This window comes from Pollicipes pollicipes, unplaced genomic scaffold (assembly GCF_011947565.3).
Source record: "Pollicipes pollicipes isolate AB1234 unplaced genomic scaffold, Ppol_2.1 Scaffold_6686;HRSCAF=7923_pilon_pilon_pilon, whole genome shotgun sequence".
Taxonomy (NCBI): domain Eukaryota; kingdom Metazoa; phylum Arthropoda; class Thecostraca; order Pollicipedomorpha; family Pollicipedidae; genus Pollicipes; species Pollicipes pollicipes.
In genome coordinates this window covers 47,091,277-47,105,661 of record NW_023596921.1, presented here as the reverse complement: position 1 = coordinate 47,105,661, position 14,385 = coordinate 47,091,277, and positions in this window count along the sequence as shown.

Sequence of the window (14,385 nt, the reverse complement as noted above, 5' to 3'; positions counted from 1 at the left end):
TCGCCTCGCGTGCCTGCATATAGTACATTTTATCCTGCAGAACACCTCCAAGTGTGAAAAACTCACTAGGAATCCCCGTGAAAACAGGAAAAAATAATTTGAACCTGCTCACCACTATCGCCGATTTCGAAACGGGAGAGATAAATTCCCAAAACTCGTTGGTGAATATTTACTGGCTTCAGTTTCCAGGATACTTATATGGTAGCCCTAAAACATGTATGGCTAATAACCCCTTTTTCCTATAATTTCACATATACCCACTACATTATATGAGACAGCTGAACAATCGAACTCCCTTCTAGTCTCATATCTACCCAAGACATACTCAATTAATTCGACCACGAATTTCTTGAAGTATTAAGAGTGAAGGACAAAGAAGGAATTCTAGCGTGTCCTTTGATACGTTGTCTTCTTTGACCAATGCATCAATGGACGAGACTGTAGAGGTTTTTCTCCAATACAAATACAACCACAGTGCAATTCCCCCCCCCCCCCCACCGCCCCTCCCCCCCCCCCCCCCCCGGCTGCCAAGCAACGTCCACAAAAGACTAATGGGGATTTAGACCAATAACACATCCTTCCATTGCCATCAGGTTAAGCTGTTCCCCAAGTACCCAAGTCGGTGAGTTAGCTATGGGGTCACCACCCGATGTCTTGTTTGCGGAAACATACGTGAGTCAAGTCGAGTCCGTTACTATCAGCAGCATGGACGTTACACCCTTGCTGTGCCGACGTATTATCGGTACAGCAAGGTGCTTAGTGCAGCGCAGCAAAGTGATGCAGCTGGACTAGAAAGGAATCATATTAAATTCATGCAACGCGGATGAAAGAGCTCTCCATGACATCGCATCAAGAACTGTTACCACCCAAACGCGGGATGATGTCAAGCTAGCGATTTACTCAAGGAGTCCTCAAATATCTGGTTTAATCATGAAAAACCAGTTGGGTGAAGACATCTCGACCTTGAAAGTATCAAGATTGTGCACGAGTCTCGTGGCCAATCGGCGACGCTGCGCCGATCCAACCCGACACGTATTGGTTACACAACTTCCCCGTGACGACGCATCATATGGCACCTACGAGACGGTGCGCCAGGGCAACACGTTCACGGGAGCCACAACGCTAGGCTCACGAGAAAAGTGACGGTTGACAATGCCGCTATCCTGGCCAGATGTTCACATCAAAGGAAACTCAACGTAATTGAAGCGTTGTGCGAGCCGAAACCGAACAACGATCCTGCCATCAACAGCCAAATGAATATGAGAGATGCGCTCTCACTGAGTGAAGGCCATTCTCTGGTCCCACCGATGTAATGTGATAACCTACACTACCAGAGGTGCCACTCATGTAGTGTTCGTGGGTGCGTGCAATCATAAATTTTAATGATCCAACTCCATGCCAACCCTCGAGGCATTGTTCGGAACCGATGCGAACCAAATGTGCCTTGTAACTGTTTTCCAGGCGTTGTGTTTGGCTGTGCCTGTGTCTGGTGATGTTAGGAGAATTGTCGACATGCTACGCAGTACCGGCACACTTTTATATAGTATGTTTTTTAAGAGGCCTATCAATTGGTGCGAAACCTGGAGTTTAGAAACAAAACCTTTGAAAAAACACGCAAGCACCAGAAATGCTGTCATATTTACAAGTACATGTATCGCGGAAAATCTGCTGCTGTCTTTTACACACATATGTATATGTATGCACACTTATATATATATATATATATATATATATATATATATATATATATATATATATATATGTGTATGTATGTATCAGTGGGCTCCAGAGAATAGTCATAGCCTTAGAGAGGTGGGAATATAGCGAATCAGTTAGCGCGGTACTTGCATGGCGTCTCCAAGCCTTGAATTTGCGACTCGCTGTACGAGACATAACCGCAGTCAACTGGCGTGATTGCCATATGTCTCCTCAGGTTCCACCATGATGGAAATTGGGAGGATAAGATAGTGTCAGCCTTCATCTGCAAATTGTTGCGCCACTGCGACATCGATGGCGGCCTGTCCACCCACCTTGGGATCGAAGGAGCCACACTCAACAAGGTATTCCTTCAATTTTCAGGAACAAAAATGTCGTGAACCTGTGATTTAGTGGTAGTTGTCGCATTTTGGTTTGTAATTCGTTTGCGGTAAGATCCCGTATTTCACATGTCTCCGTGCCTATCAAAACGTTTGGAAAAAGCTTCAAAGTTTTTCCCTGCCTAGAAATAAAAAAGGGGATTCTGACCATGAATAAAGGGATTCTGTCCATCGTCATTAAAGTTTCAACTGATCTTCCTGAAGTATGGTCCGTGCGACTGGTGCAAAGGCTCCCACCAGTTCGGCCACCATTGTCTCCTATAATTATGAGCAGCCCACGTTAAGAAGCAAGGCATCACCGCCTGTGTCGTTAACACCACGGTAGACCTAGTGGCCTTGCCCCCCCCCCCCCCCCCCCCTCCCGCAATCAACGGTGGCATAACCGCAGTTTTGTCCAGTTTCAGGAAACGATGCGATGCCATCATGGTCTTCGCTCAAAGTGCCAAACAATCAATAAGCCGGGAAAACCAGATGACCGCATGGTAACCAGTCTGCCTGGATTGGGCAGTCTCGACTGGATCGCGCCACAGAGCTTGATAGCCGGCCCCCTAGAGTCCGGACTCGACCCCATCGACGGCGGCAGGCTTCGGGCTTCTCCCGACGTGGGGCTATCGCCGGGGAAGAGCATGCCGACCCGGCCAGACGCCGGCCGAGGCTGGCATCGGAGCTGGCGCCAACTAGCCAGGGATAGGATGATGGGCGCGACGCCACTGAGAGTGAAGCGCCAGATTCAGCCGAGCCAAGGACCACTGGCGGCTCGCAGCCAGCTGCAGGTCCAGAATCTCTCGTCCCGTGAAGACGCGCCGCTTGATGAGACACGGCCTCATCAGCTCATTGACACGCAACAACCGCAACAGCAAATTTTTAGAACACAACAACCACAGCAGTACTTTTTCGACACACAGCAGCCGCAACAACAGTTATTCGGCGCACAACCCGAGCAGCAGTTCGTTGTCACTGAGCAGCCTTATGGGCTCTTCGATGCACAGCGGCCGCAGCAGCAGTTTGATAGCCTATCCACGAGGAGAAACAGCCTGCGCGACAATCAGGCAGCAGGCTTCTCCGGCGCCGGAGGAAACTTTGGTCCTTTCAGTCACCATAGCAACGACAACCCCGGCGCAGAGCTTCCAAAAAGATTTGGTGCTAACAGTGGCCAACCTATACAGGGGACTCTACCCCTCACCCACTCAAACAGTGTGGGCGGTGTCCTGGATGTACGGGCTGATGCGAATGGTGAACTGCCTCTGGCGGATCCTCGTCATGGTTTTCGTGGCGCAATAGCCAATGATCCGCAGCAACGATTCCACTATCCCAGCACAAACCGGTTCCAGAGCTCTTCCTCACTCTTGCCGGGACTCCGGGACGAGCAGGGCTTCTCGATAGACCGGTTTGGAACGTTTGGCCGGTCTCCCACACGCGTAGTCAACATCAGTCCCACCCGCGGTCACGAGACCACCCAAATACCCGCCGACGGCTCGGATCACGTCGAGAACACCGACCTGTTGCTGCCACCGGAGACGGTTTTCAAGCCACACCTCATCAACGGACAGCCCCCGGTTGTCAGTGGCGGCTCCGACCCCTTCAGCCCTTCCCAACGAGGCAAGACGCCACCGGAACCGGCACGACAGGGGAGAGGAGGTCTCCATTGGCCGCGTGAATCGGGAGGCAGCCACGACAGCGGCCCACACCAGTTGGAGTCGAAAAACGGCGGGCCCACGCGGGATATGAGTGCCACGCTCAGTCGTTTCGCGCCCGGAGCGGGCGACAAGGTCGGCCTCTTGGCGACCGGAGCCAGCAGTCGGTTGGGACCGGGGGATGATAAAATTCAGTCAAAATCGGGTAAAGTTTGGCCAATCCATGGCGAGGCAAGACACGGCCAAGATGACTTGAACAATGACCGAAACAGGAAACCGCTGTCGCGGCTTGGGCGTAATGCGGTCAACAGCAGAGTACCGCCAGGTCAAACAGATTTCATTCCAAACCTCGACAGCTTCCGGTCTGGTGGGAATCCGCCCAGCCCACTAGGTAGCTCAGGAGGCGACCAAAGGCTCAAACCGGACCAGGGCAAATTTGTCCAGGGAAATTTGGAGATTTTATTTCCACAGCAGTTTCGGCCGAATCCGGACGAGTTCCAGCCCGGCCCACAACAGTTTCAACCAAGACCAAGCCTCCATCAAATCACGCGAGGTCAGGGCGCCCGGGGCAGATTTTCACTGGACCAGATCGAGCCTCCGCAAGACCAGAGCAGATTCCTCCAGGAGGCTCCGTTCCCACCGGATCAAGTTGGATTTCGTCCACAGCATGCCAGATTCCCTCCCGACGGGCGGAGATTGCCATCGAATTTCGACGGGATCCCGTCATATCGAGACAGACTTGCACCACGTCAGGGGAGATTTCCCCAGAATACAGGCAGCCTCTCACCGGATCGAGGCAGGCCTCAGCCAGGCGAAGGCAGGTTCGAGACAGATCAACGCAGGTTAGAAGCAGACCAAGGCGGGTTCGAGGCAGACCAAGGCAGGTTCCAGCCGGATAAGGGCAGGCGCCCACCAGACCAGGCCAGATTTCAGCCGGACCAGGGTGGTTTTTCGCACGATCAAGGCAGCCTCCCACCGCGGACTAACGATCTCCCGGTAAACAAGAATAGGTTGCCAACCGACGTAGACCAGCTGAACAAAAACGGGGACAAACCGTTTCAACATCGGACCAAATCCCAAAAGCAAACGGACCAAGCTTTTCAGCAAGACCCGAACAGCTTCAATCGGGACAAGAACAGTGAAGAGAATGTAGCACAGGGGAACACAGGTGCATTCCCGCCCAAACACGGTTTTCATCCCGGTGCGCGAGCATTTCGGCCAAGCGTGAGTAGCCTTCAGCCGGACCAGACTGGTTTCCAGCGGAATCCGAAGCAACTCGCATCAGGACCAGGCAGGTTCCCACTACGTACTGGTCCGTTTCCGCCAGGAAGGTCTCCCATAGATCGCAGCAAGCTCCATCCAGACCGTAGTGAATTTCAGTTGAACCGAGTCGGTTTCCAGCCAGGCCAGGGTCAGTTTTCACCTGAGCTAGGCAGACCTCCGCTCAGACAGACGCCCCAGTTGACCACGTTCACACCGGATCAGGCCAACCTCCCAGAAGGTCCCAGCGGGTTCCCATCACAGGCTAGGTTCCCAGCAGATCATAATAGGCCTCCGACAGACCGCGACCGAGCTACTACGGAACATAACAGGCTTCCAGCCGATCAGCGCAGGTTGCCACCAGGTCTAGACAACATCTCAAACGATCAGGGCTCACTCCCACTGAATCAGAGAAGATATTCCCCCGATCGAGATGGGTTCCAGCCCAACCAGCACAGACTGCCAGGTCCAGGGATATCTCAAACACGTGGGATTCCGTCTCCAGTAGATCTCAATCGCTTCCAACCAACGCAAGAGAGATTTGGACAAAAGGAGATTGCCCTTCACCAAGATGGCAGCAGGTTTCAACAGGATCAGACAGGATTCCAAGAAGATCAAGGCGGGCTTTGGTCGGACAACACTAACTATCAGCAAGAAGTGGACGGGTTCCAGCAAGATGCGGGCGGATTTCAGCCGGGCCACAGCGAGGTTAGGCCAACACCCGGTCCCAATATTCCAGTTTCGAATGGTTTCGAGATGGAATCGCGTCCAATCGACGTGCTCCAATCACCACAAGGGCGGCCTCGTTTTCCGGAGTCTTTCTCCCCCGCCAACAGCCCGACGGCAAAGTCGTTTGACCATGACTCGACGAAGAACTCTTTCAAAAACGCGCTCACCAACGGCGGTGCAGACAGCCCAATGAAGACTGCCCCTCTACCACGCATCTTCTCGCCGCTGCCGCCCTCCATGGTGCAGCTGCTGGACGAAAGCCGCGCCTTCGTGGACAGTCAAGCCGACTCAGCCGAGCCTGTGAGCCCCGACTCCCACCTTCACCAAGGCAGCCCCGGCCAGCGGCGACATCTGTCCCGATGGCCCGGCGATGAGCAGTCACGGGTCGCGGGTCCGACTTCAAGCCGCGGCACACCGCACGCGGCTGTGAACAGGCTGGGTCTGCCGTCAGACGGGGGCGCGTCGGCTTCCGAGCCGTCGTCGCGCTCCGAACGTCGCCCGAAGCAGGGTGGGGTACCGTTCCGGCGGGTCCTGCCGGGCGGTCGCCTCAGCAGTATTGTCAAGACGAGGTCAATGGCCGACGAATCGACCAGTGGGGACACTACGCAACCTCGTCCGACGCTTCGGCCCACTCGCAGACCGTTTAGACGATATCGGCCAGATCGACGCGGCAATGTTACCACCAAAGGCGAACTCGAAGCCGGAGATGCCGACTCTCATGTTTCCTCGAGTGACGTGACTACCAAAAGGCCACGGGACGGACGGCAGCGCCCGCGGAGACCGGTGTCGAGAGGCAACAGAACGCAGCTCGCCCGTGGGCTCCGCCCCCGTCACCGGAGCCGGCAGCCACCCAGAGCGATCCAGCGAAAAACCCCGACCACCAATGCCTCAGATCAAGACTTGGTGGGGCAGCCCAAACGGAATCCGCGTCCTGAAACATCATCCGAGCAGCTGCCGTTCCTGACGAGTCCCGAAGACACTCCTGAGGATAGGGTCGACTATAGAAGTGAGCCAGTATCCACCGAACCAACAACGTCGGAGCAGCCTGTTGGGTTCCGCAGACGTCGCCCTGGCCGAAGACGTCAACGTCGACCAGGAAGAAGGGGTCATCGACGTTTGCGCCCGTTCTCCGCCGAGACGCCCACGAATGCACCGCCCTTCGCGGGGCTCCAGGAGCCTGGCCAGGATTTCCAAACGACGGAGCAAGACAGCCGCCGCCAGCAGGAGCCGAAACAGCTCGACAGACAGCAGGGGACAGTCAGCCGCTCGAAGACCCGTGGGCAAAATTTTCCACGCAGGGGACACCGCGAAGGCAACCAAGTACGCATTCATAAGCCACAGTCCCTTCCCGAGTCAACGCCCAGTGCAGCCTCCGCAGCCAGTGTCATGGCAGACGTCATAGGGAATGGCAGCGATCAGGAGGGTGGGGCGCAGGAGGTGGGGTCACCGCCGAGGCAGCGTCGCAGACGCCCCGGGGCGCGCCGGCGACCGCTCAGAGGACGGCGTCGCGGCTTTCGCCCGAGGCTGCGCCGGCCCGCTAGCCCGGAGGAAACCACCGCATCGCCGCTGGAATTCGCCGACGATGTGCGCCAGGTGCCTCGGGGACGTACACGGGCGAGGCTCGATGCCGGAGTCGGCGACGGGTCTCAGGACGCGGTATACACCGAGCCCAGCTCAGATCGCTCGAAGTCTGAGCATCCGCGGTTTGTCGACCCGGGCCCGGTGAGCGACGACTACCTGGAGACGGCCGCCTCTGGCCCGTCCGGTAACCTAGTCCGCCCACGTGGACCGCTGTTTGTAGGCCGAGAGCGGGTCAGGAGGCCGGACAAAGCTTTGCTGCTTCCTGACACATCAGGCCATCATCAAGATTCACAGTCGAGCCCTCTAGATGACAATGCTCTCCAGACCGAGATTGAGCGCGACCAGCGGAGCACCACAGAGATCCCAACAAAGCCTCCGCGCCGGGACCGGTTTCGATTCGGGTCCCCAGGCACAAGCACGCTGCTCGGGCGGCGCCGCTCGATCACGCCGCGCGGCCGTGCCACGTTCCGGCCGACAACGTTAATGGCGCGGAGTGTCGGCGATGCGCCCGTGGTGGTCGTGGTGCAGGACTCTGCCACTGGCCGAGCCATCCCTCTGCCGGAGGCTGGTCGTGTATCCCAGACTGAGAAGCCCTCGGCGTCCACGGAGACCGTGTCGGAGCGGGTCACGGACCTGCCTACGTTTGCGTGGGCTGAGCCCACCACCGACGCCGGAGTTAGCTCCACCGAGCGGGGCCGGCGCCTGCCGCCCTCGGAGGTGATCGCGAACATGCCGCCGGAGCTGGTGGCGCGCGGCAGGAGCCCGCCACGCTCCACCATGTCCCTCAGCGACCTCCTTAAGGACCGACGCGCTCCGGACGACGGGGAGCTGGCCACCACCGCCCGGGCCCCCACAAGGCGCCACCGGCAGCGGTCGCGCCCAATCCCGACCGACGACCTGAAGGCGTGGCCCTTCCGACCATGGACGACCAGCTTCTCGAGCGCGGCCGCCACGGGCGTGGTCCTGACCGAGCAGCAGGCGGCCACAGCACGGCCGAGCAATGTCGACGGGGCAGACGTGACTCTCGGCTCCATCGACCAGGTGATTACGTCGGGGACGGAAGAGCCTCGGCTGCCCCTGCAAGAGCTGTTCGACAACCTGTGAGATGGCTCGGCCGGGCGCGCGCGGCCGGCGGTCGTCAAGAATGGTGCCTGTGTTGTCCCGCCGACTGGCCGCACCTTGTATCCTGCGACTTAGACATGGCATGTGTGCACGCTTCGAAAGAAGCATGGATTATCCGAATTGTGTTACGTGTGAGTGAGACGTTTTCAGCATTTCTCTGTGAGCACGCATAATGGATTGCGCAGGCGTAATAAATATGATGTTCCAGTCACAAGTGTTCGCTTGTCCATACCTCATGGCCTTCGGGAGTTGGGGTCATGACGGCAGCGCATGAAGGTCTAATTCTTAATAAGGTGGGCAAGAGACGGGTGGTACAAGACGAATGCAACGGTTACCATAAACGTTATGAATGAAATGTTTGCATTGGAGTCTATCACCCTCACTTTGTTCAGTATGCGTCGTAATGTTGAACGGAAGGTCGGGTTTTTGGTATGAATTTGTACTTAACATGCTCTTGTACTTATTTGCTCTTTTCGTTTTGGCCTTGGCCAAATGTTGTGAGATACTGTGCTGCTCGTTACTAGCGGCGTGCATTGAATGGTTTGGTGAGGGTACCGCCGGACGTACGACTGCTTACAACTGAAGCTTGGAAAATATAACAGTGTTGTCGGAAAATGCACCAACGGCGCATAGTCATTTGCTTTTAAACAAATCGGGCAGGCTTCACTGTGGAATCACGTGTGCTGATCGCAGTAAAATAAAGTGGTGAACTGTGGTAATGATAATCCGTTCTTAATAAACCATAAGATACGCAGTTAGTGTGGTGTCGTCATGAACTGCCGAAGCCGCAAAAGACTAAGATGTGCAAAAGACAGAGCAAAATGCAGGTAAAAATACAGGTAATACAGGTATTGTTAAAAACAGCATACAGGTACTGGAAAAGAGTAGGCCGCTGAAAAACAGGTGAGGTGCTTAGTCTGGTGCGGCATATGCAACGCATTTATTAGTACCCTCTCATTTATCAGCTTTCCTCTCGTTGCAACGATTTGGAAAACGTTTCGCCTCAATGTAAGTCCTATTGCGGGTAGCGAATTGCACTTCAGTTCCCAGTCTGTCTGTATTGTACTACTATGCCTATTTCAGCTCGTTAATCACCAGCTGAACATTATGGTAGCAGCAGTTCGGCAGCGCTCGGTCATTGCAGTATTGTCTTTAACACGCGCCCGGGTGGCCGGTTGGATACCCTTCGCTCGGGTGGGGCTCAATTTGACCCCCTGAGATCTCGGGAACTAAGAAAACTAGAGACACCAAATTCACAGGATGTGTCGACCTGTACGTAAACTCCTATAGGATAAAGTTTGAGGGTCCTAGGTTATGACCTTTGGGTGAAATAAGGTCAAACGAGGTCAAATTCCAGATCGGTCTCCAAGGAGCCCCTAGAACGTAGGCAACTGTTCTAAGCAAAATGTCACATCCTCAGTTCAGGTCAATGACCTTGTTTGATATTTTAAAGGTCATGGTAACCAAAATGATGTGAGACTGCCTTGAGTTTTGCATTTGGATAAGCGGCAAAGATTGCGCTAGACAGTATGTTTCTAACACAAAATGCTGACCTGGGTCATTCTAGGTCAGTGACCTATGCTGACCTATAAAAGGTCCATGGAGGGCGTATAATGCGGTTCCTACTATCAATGTATTCAAAATGAGTCCCGGAAACCAGTCCATATAGCAAGCACAAGAGTAATAAAAAAGGTTGGTTTTGACCTTGGTCTGACCTTCATACCTGGCCCTAGGTCAATGTAATTTGTTTATTCAATTCTTGTTGTGCCTAAGAAAGTATCTTAGAGATGTATGACTTCGTCTAACACCCCGTTGTTTGATCGGATTGAACGATTCCCTAGAAATTGCCTTCGCCGAAACCATGGCCTGACTTTGACCTTCCATAGGTCAGCGACCTTATAAGGTATATCTAATCTGTTTATGTCAAACGATTCGCTATGTAATTTTCTACAGCCATGCAAAATTTGGCGCGGCTGCGCCACGTTGTTCGGAAAGCATTCTTGGAAAACCTTTTGGGAGGTCAACTGACCCCCACCCGAGCGCTTAACTGCTGCCAAATATAAACGAGACTCCTTTCCACTGAGGTGCTTACCACTCCCTGTAATCCTCGAAGTGCTGCTCAGCCGTTTGACAATCTGGGACGAAGCCTTACTTGATGTAAATAATCGCACGAAAAGGCCGAAGGACAGCTACTTAACGCAGAGGCTCGGAGCCGCACAAGGACTAAGAGACTAAGGCAGCGTGATGCGAACACATTACGCGCCTTTCCAAGAGCAGCTGGACGGGAGGTGAGCGTCAGCCTGGCGTCAGCGATCTCCGGCAGCAGGCAGCGGGTCTGGACACGACTGAGCCGAGCTCTGACTGGCCCTGTCACCAAGAGGGACAGCAGCAGTCCGCGGGCCTGGACACGATTGAGCCGAGCTCTGGCTGGCCCTGTCACCGAGAGGGACGGCAGCAGCCCGCGGGCCTGGGTACGACCGAGCCGAGCTCTGGCTGGCCCTGCCACCTAGAGGGACGGCAGCGGCCCGCGGGCCTGGATACGACCGAGCCGAGCTCTGGGTGGCCCCGTCACCGAGAGGGATGGCAGCAGCCCACAGACCCGGACACGACCGAGCCGAGCTCTGGGTGGCCCCGTCACCGAGAGGGACGGCAGCAGTTCGCGGACCCGGACACGACCGAGCCGAGCTCTGTCGGGCGTGCGTGGATGCATACATCATGCATGCGTGCATATATCATCACCGCACACGTGCATTTTCGAAGAGCTGACAGAGCGGGAAATGATCCCAAAAAGACATCTCGGCATGTTCATGTCGTTGAAGGCAGTCTGCGACGGACGGTGTGTTCCGCGCACAATGGGATTTTACTTCAGCGGTCCTAGCCGACCGACCGCCGCGTCGGCACGCCCCGGTCTGCGCCACCACCACAAATCACCACCCCGGCCCGCGACCTTTACACACACACCCGTTCACGCCGCTAATGGCGAATTACCACACAGGTGGCCTCGCCCTGCCCTCAGCCAGCCATCCGCTGTGCAAAGATACCGAGCAGATCACGGCGGCCCACACCGAACTGTGTCCCCTGCTCGTTCACAGGGGAGGGGGCGGGCTAGGTCACGCCCCACATAGTAAAGTCCCCGGCGGCGGTGGCCACACCCTGCCGGCCGGCCTCTGGCTAGGTCACGGCTCGGGCGGCAGCATAAAGGGCCAGGTGAACCGAGGTCGGCATCAGTTGATCCCACGGGTTCCCCGACACTCAACATGAAAGTGAGAGCAGCGGAGCTCACCGACGCCTAGCCTACTGACGGGGCAGCGGCGGAGTAACGGACTCTGTCGCGGCATGCCTTCGAGTTCAGCATATCCGACGCGGATGTGGATGTCGATGTGGATGATGTGGATGTCAGCAGTGCCATTGTAGCTTTTTAAGTGCTGACAATGTCAGCGAACGTCTTATGCATATGCCCTGCACAGTGCCCTTGCACAGGCGATCACCGTAACGAGTAATTGTATGCAGTTGCTGACATGGGACCAATGTCATCCTCCGCTGTCTCGCTGACTACCACGATAGTGTATCACTCGCATCAAATCACCATAAGCACATCAAGCACGATTGAAGATCAGGTCCAACGGTTTCGATGCGCTTAACGGAAATCTCCTAAACAGAAGCCATCTGTAAAGCTACAGCGTAATGTTGCATGTTCACACATCTCAACACCGTTTCACAGCTGTTCCTGATCGCCGCTGTTCTGGCCGTTGCCGCCACCGACAACGCCCCCAGCTACGGGCGCCCGGCTTACCCCCAGCCCCGCTACGCCCCGGCCCCGGCTCACCGCCAGCCCGGCTACGCCGCGGCCCACCAGCAGAGCTACGACCAGCGGCCAGTGTACGACTTCAACTACGACGTCCACGGCTACGGGGACTACGAGCCCCAGTTCAGCGCCCAGGAGGGCCGTGATGGCTATAGCACCCAGGGCTCTTACTCCGTCGTCCTTCCCGACGGCCGTACCCAAAAGGTGACCTACGCCGTTGCCGATGCCTACTCCGGCTACGTCGCTGACGTCACGTACGAGGGTGAGGCCCGCTACGACCAGGCCTACGCCCGCCCCTCTTACCACCCGCAGCCCAGCTACAAGCTTGCCCACAAGCCGGCCAAGTCCTACTAGTCACCGGCGTTCGAAGTAACGCAGCATCAAGTATCCGCAACCGACGCTCAGTCTTTGCGTGTTTGAATGAATGCCATATTTATCTTGTGACTGTTCCCAGATGGCAAATGAAAACAGTGCATTACAGCGTCTGGTTCGGAGCATGCGTGGAACAGTCTCATTAGATCGAACAGAAAGCTCGTCGTTGTACCCTGCCTAGTTCGGCATCTACCGTCCATTCTGTCTAGTTTGGCATCTACCGTCCATCCTGTCTAGTTCGGCATCTACCGTCCATCCTGTCTAGTTCGCCATCTACCGTCCATGCTGTCTAGTTCGGCATCTACCGTCCATGCTGTCTAGTTCGGCATCTACCGTCCATCCCGTCTAGTTCGGCATCTACTGTCCATCCTGTCTAGTTCGGCATCTACCGTCCATCCTGTCTAGTTCGGCATCTACCGTCCATCCTGTCTAGTTCGGCATCTACCGTCCATCCTGTCTAGTTTGGCATCTGCCGTCCAGTGCGCCCGTTGGCAGGGCGCCCATTTACGTCCGGTCAAACCGTGCTTAGGTGATGTCAATCAAAGCCAATCGCCACCCGCGATTTTCGCAATAAGCCATACCTGGCAAGCGGTCTGATCCCACATATGGCGTCCTTGGCCATAGCTATCCTTGCAATACGGCTGGTGAAGAGAATCTACAAGACTCTGCCGAAGCATTCTTGTCAGGAGGATATCGTAATTTCGTAGTCATGTTCTAGGTTTCCTAAATGATTTTCCGCTGACAAATTTCCGCGAGCGTACTGCAGACGATAGCTGCGTTTTTGAGATGCTGCTGGCTTTCCTACATAAATGTCTAACCACAAGCTCAGATTATATTGACACTTTTTATCACCCTTAAAGGAAATTTCTGTTCGAATTGTGAGCAATGTGTAATCCCGCTTTAAAAGATGTTATTCTCGGGGCACCAGATTATCGAGTATCGAGCGAGGTCGTACGCCAAGCGAGACGAAGCAGCGGGACCTGGAGAGGCAACTACCAACTCAAAGGATTCGTCCCAACCTTCCCGATTGTATAGCATTGTAGTTGAAACAGAGTAGGGCCTCAGCCATTTGACGTGCATCCGAAATGTAAAACCCACCCTTTCCGAAAACCGTCTGTCACTTAAGGCTTTCCGGCGCCACTAATTGCCAAACATCTAACTAAAATATAAAAGGTCATACTAATGAGCCCAGATGTAGAAATTCACGGCATGACATCATGTCTGAAATCGCACGATTATGCAGGAACCCCACATGGCCACTGATGAATACGTAGTCCTAGCTTGCCGCTAGCGCACACATTTGAAAACTGCTCGGTTCTCAAGAGTAACTACAGCTTACACCAACGTTCATTACAGTGGCGAAGAAGATCATATATATATATATATATATATATATATATATATATATATATATATAAATGTTCAAGCACAAGCGCAAATTATGTTGACACTTTTTATCACGATTTAAGGAAATTTCTGTTCGAATTGTGAGCAATGTGCAAACCTGCTAGCCCTAGTCTTACTAGTCAACCCCGCTTTCGAAGTAAACGCAGCATCAAGTACCTGCAGCCGACGCTCAGTCTTTGCGTGTTTGTTTAGGTGCGTATATATATATATATATATATATATACACCTATATATATATACACCTATATATATATATATATATATATATATAATAAGGAAAATGCGCCCACGCAGCAGCCGGCCCGATCCGACGCGGACCACCGCCGAGCCGCATCGGGCGAGTGTACTGGCTCGGCAGCGCGAGCCTCGAGCCCGAGCC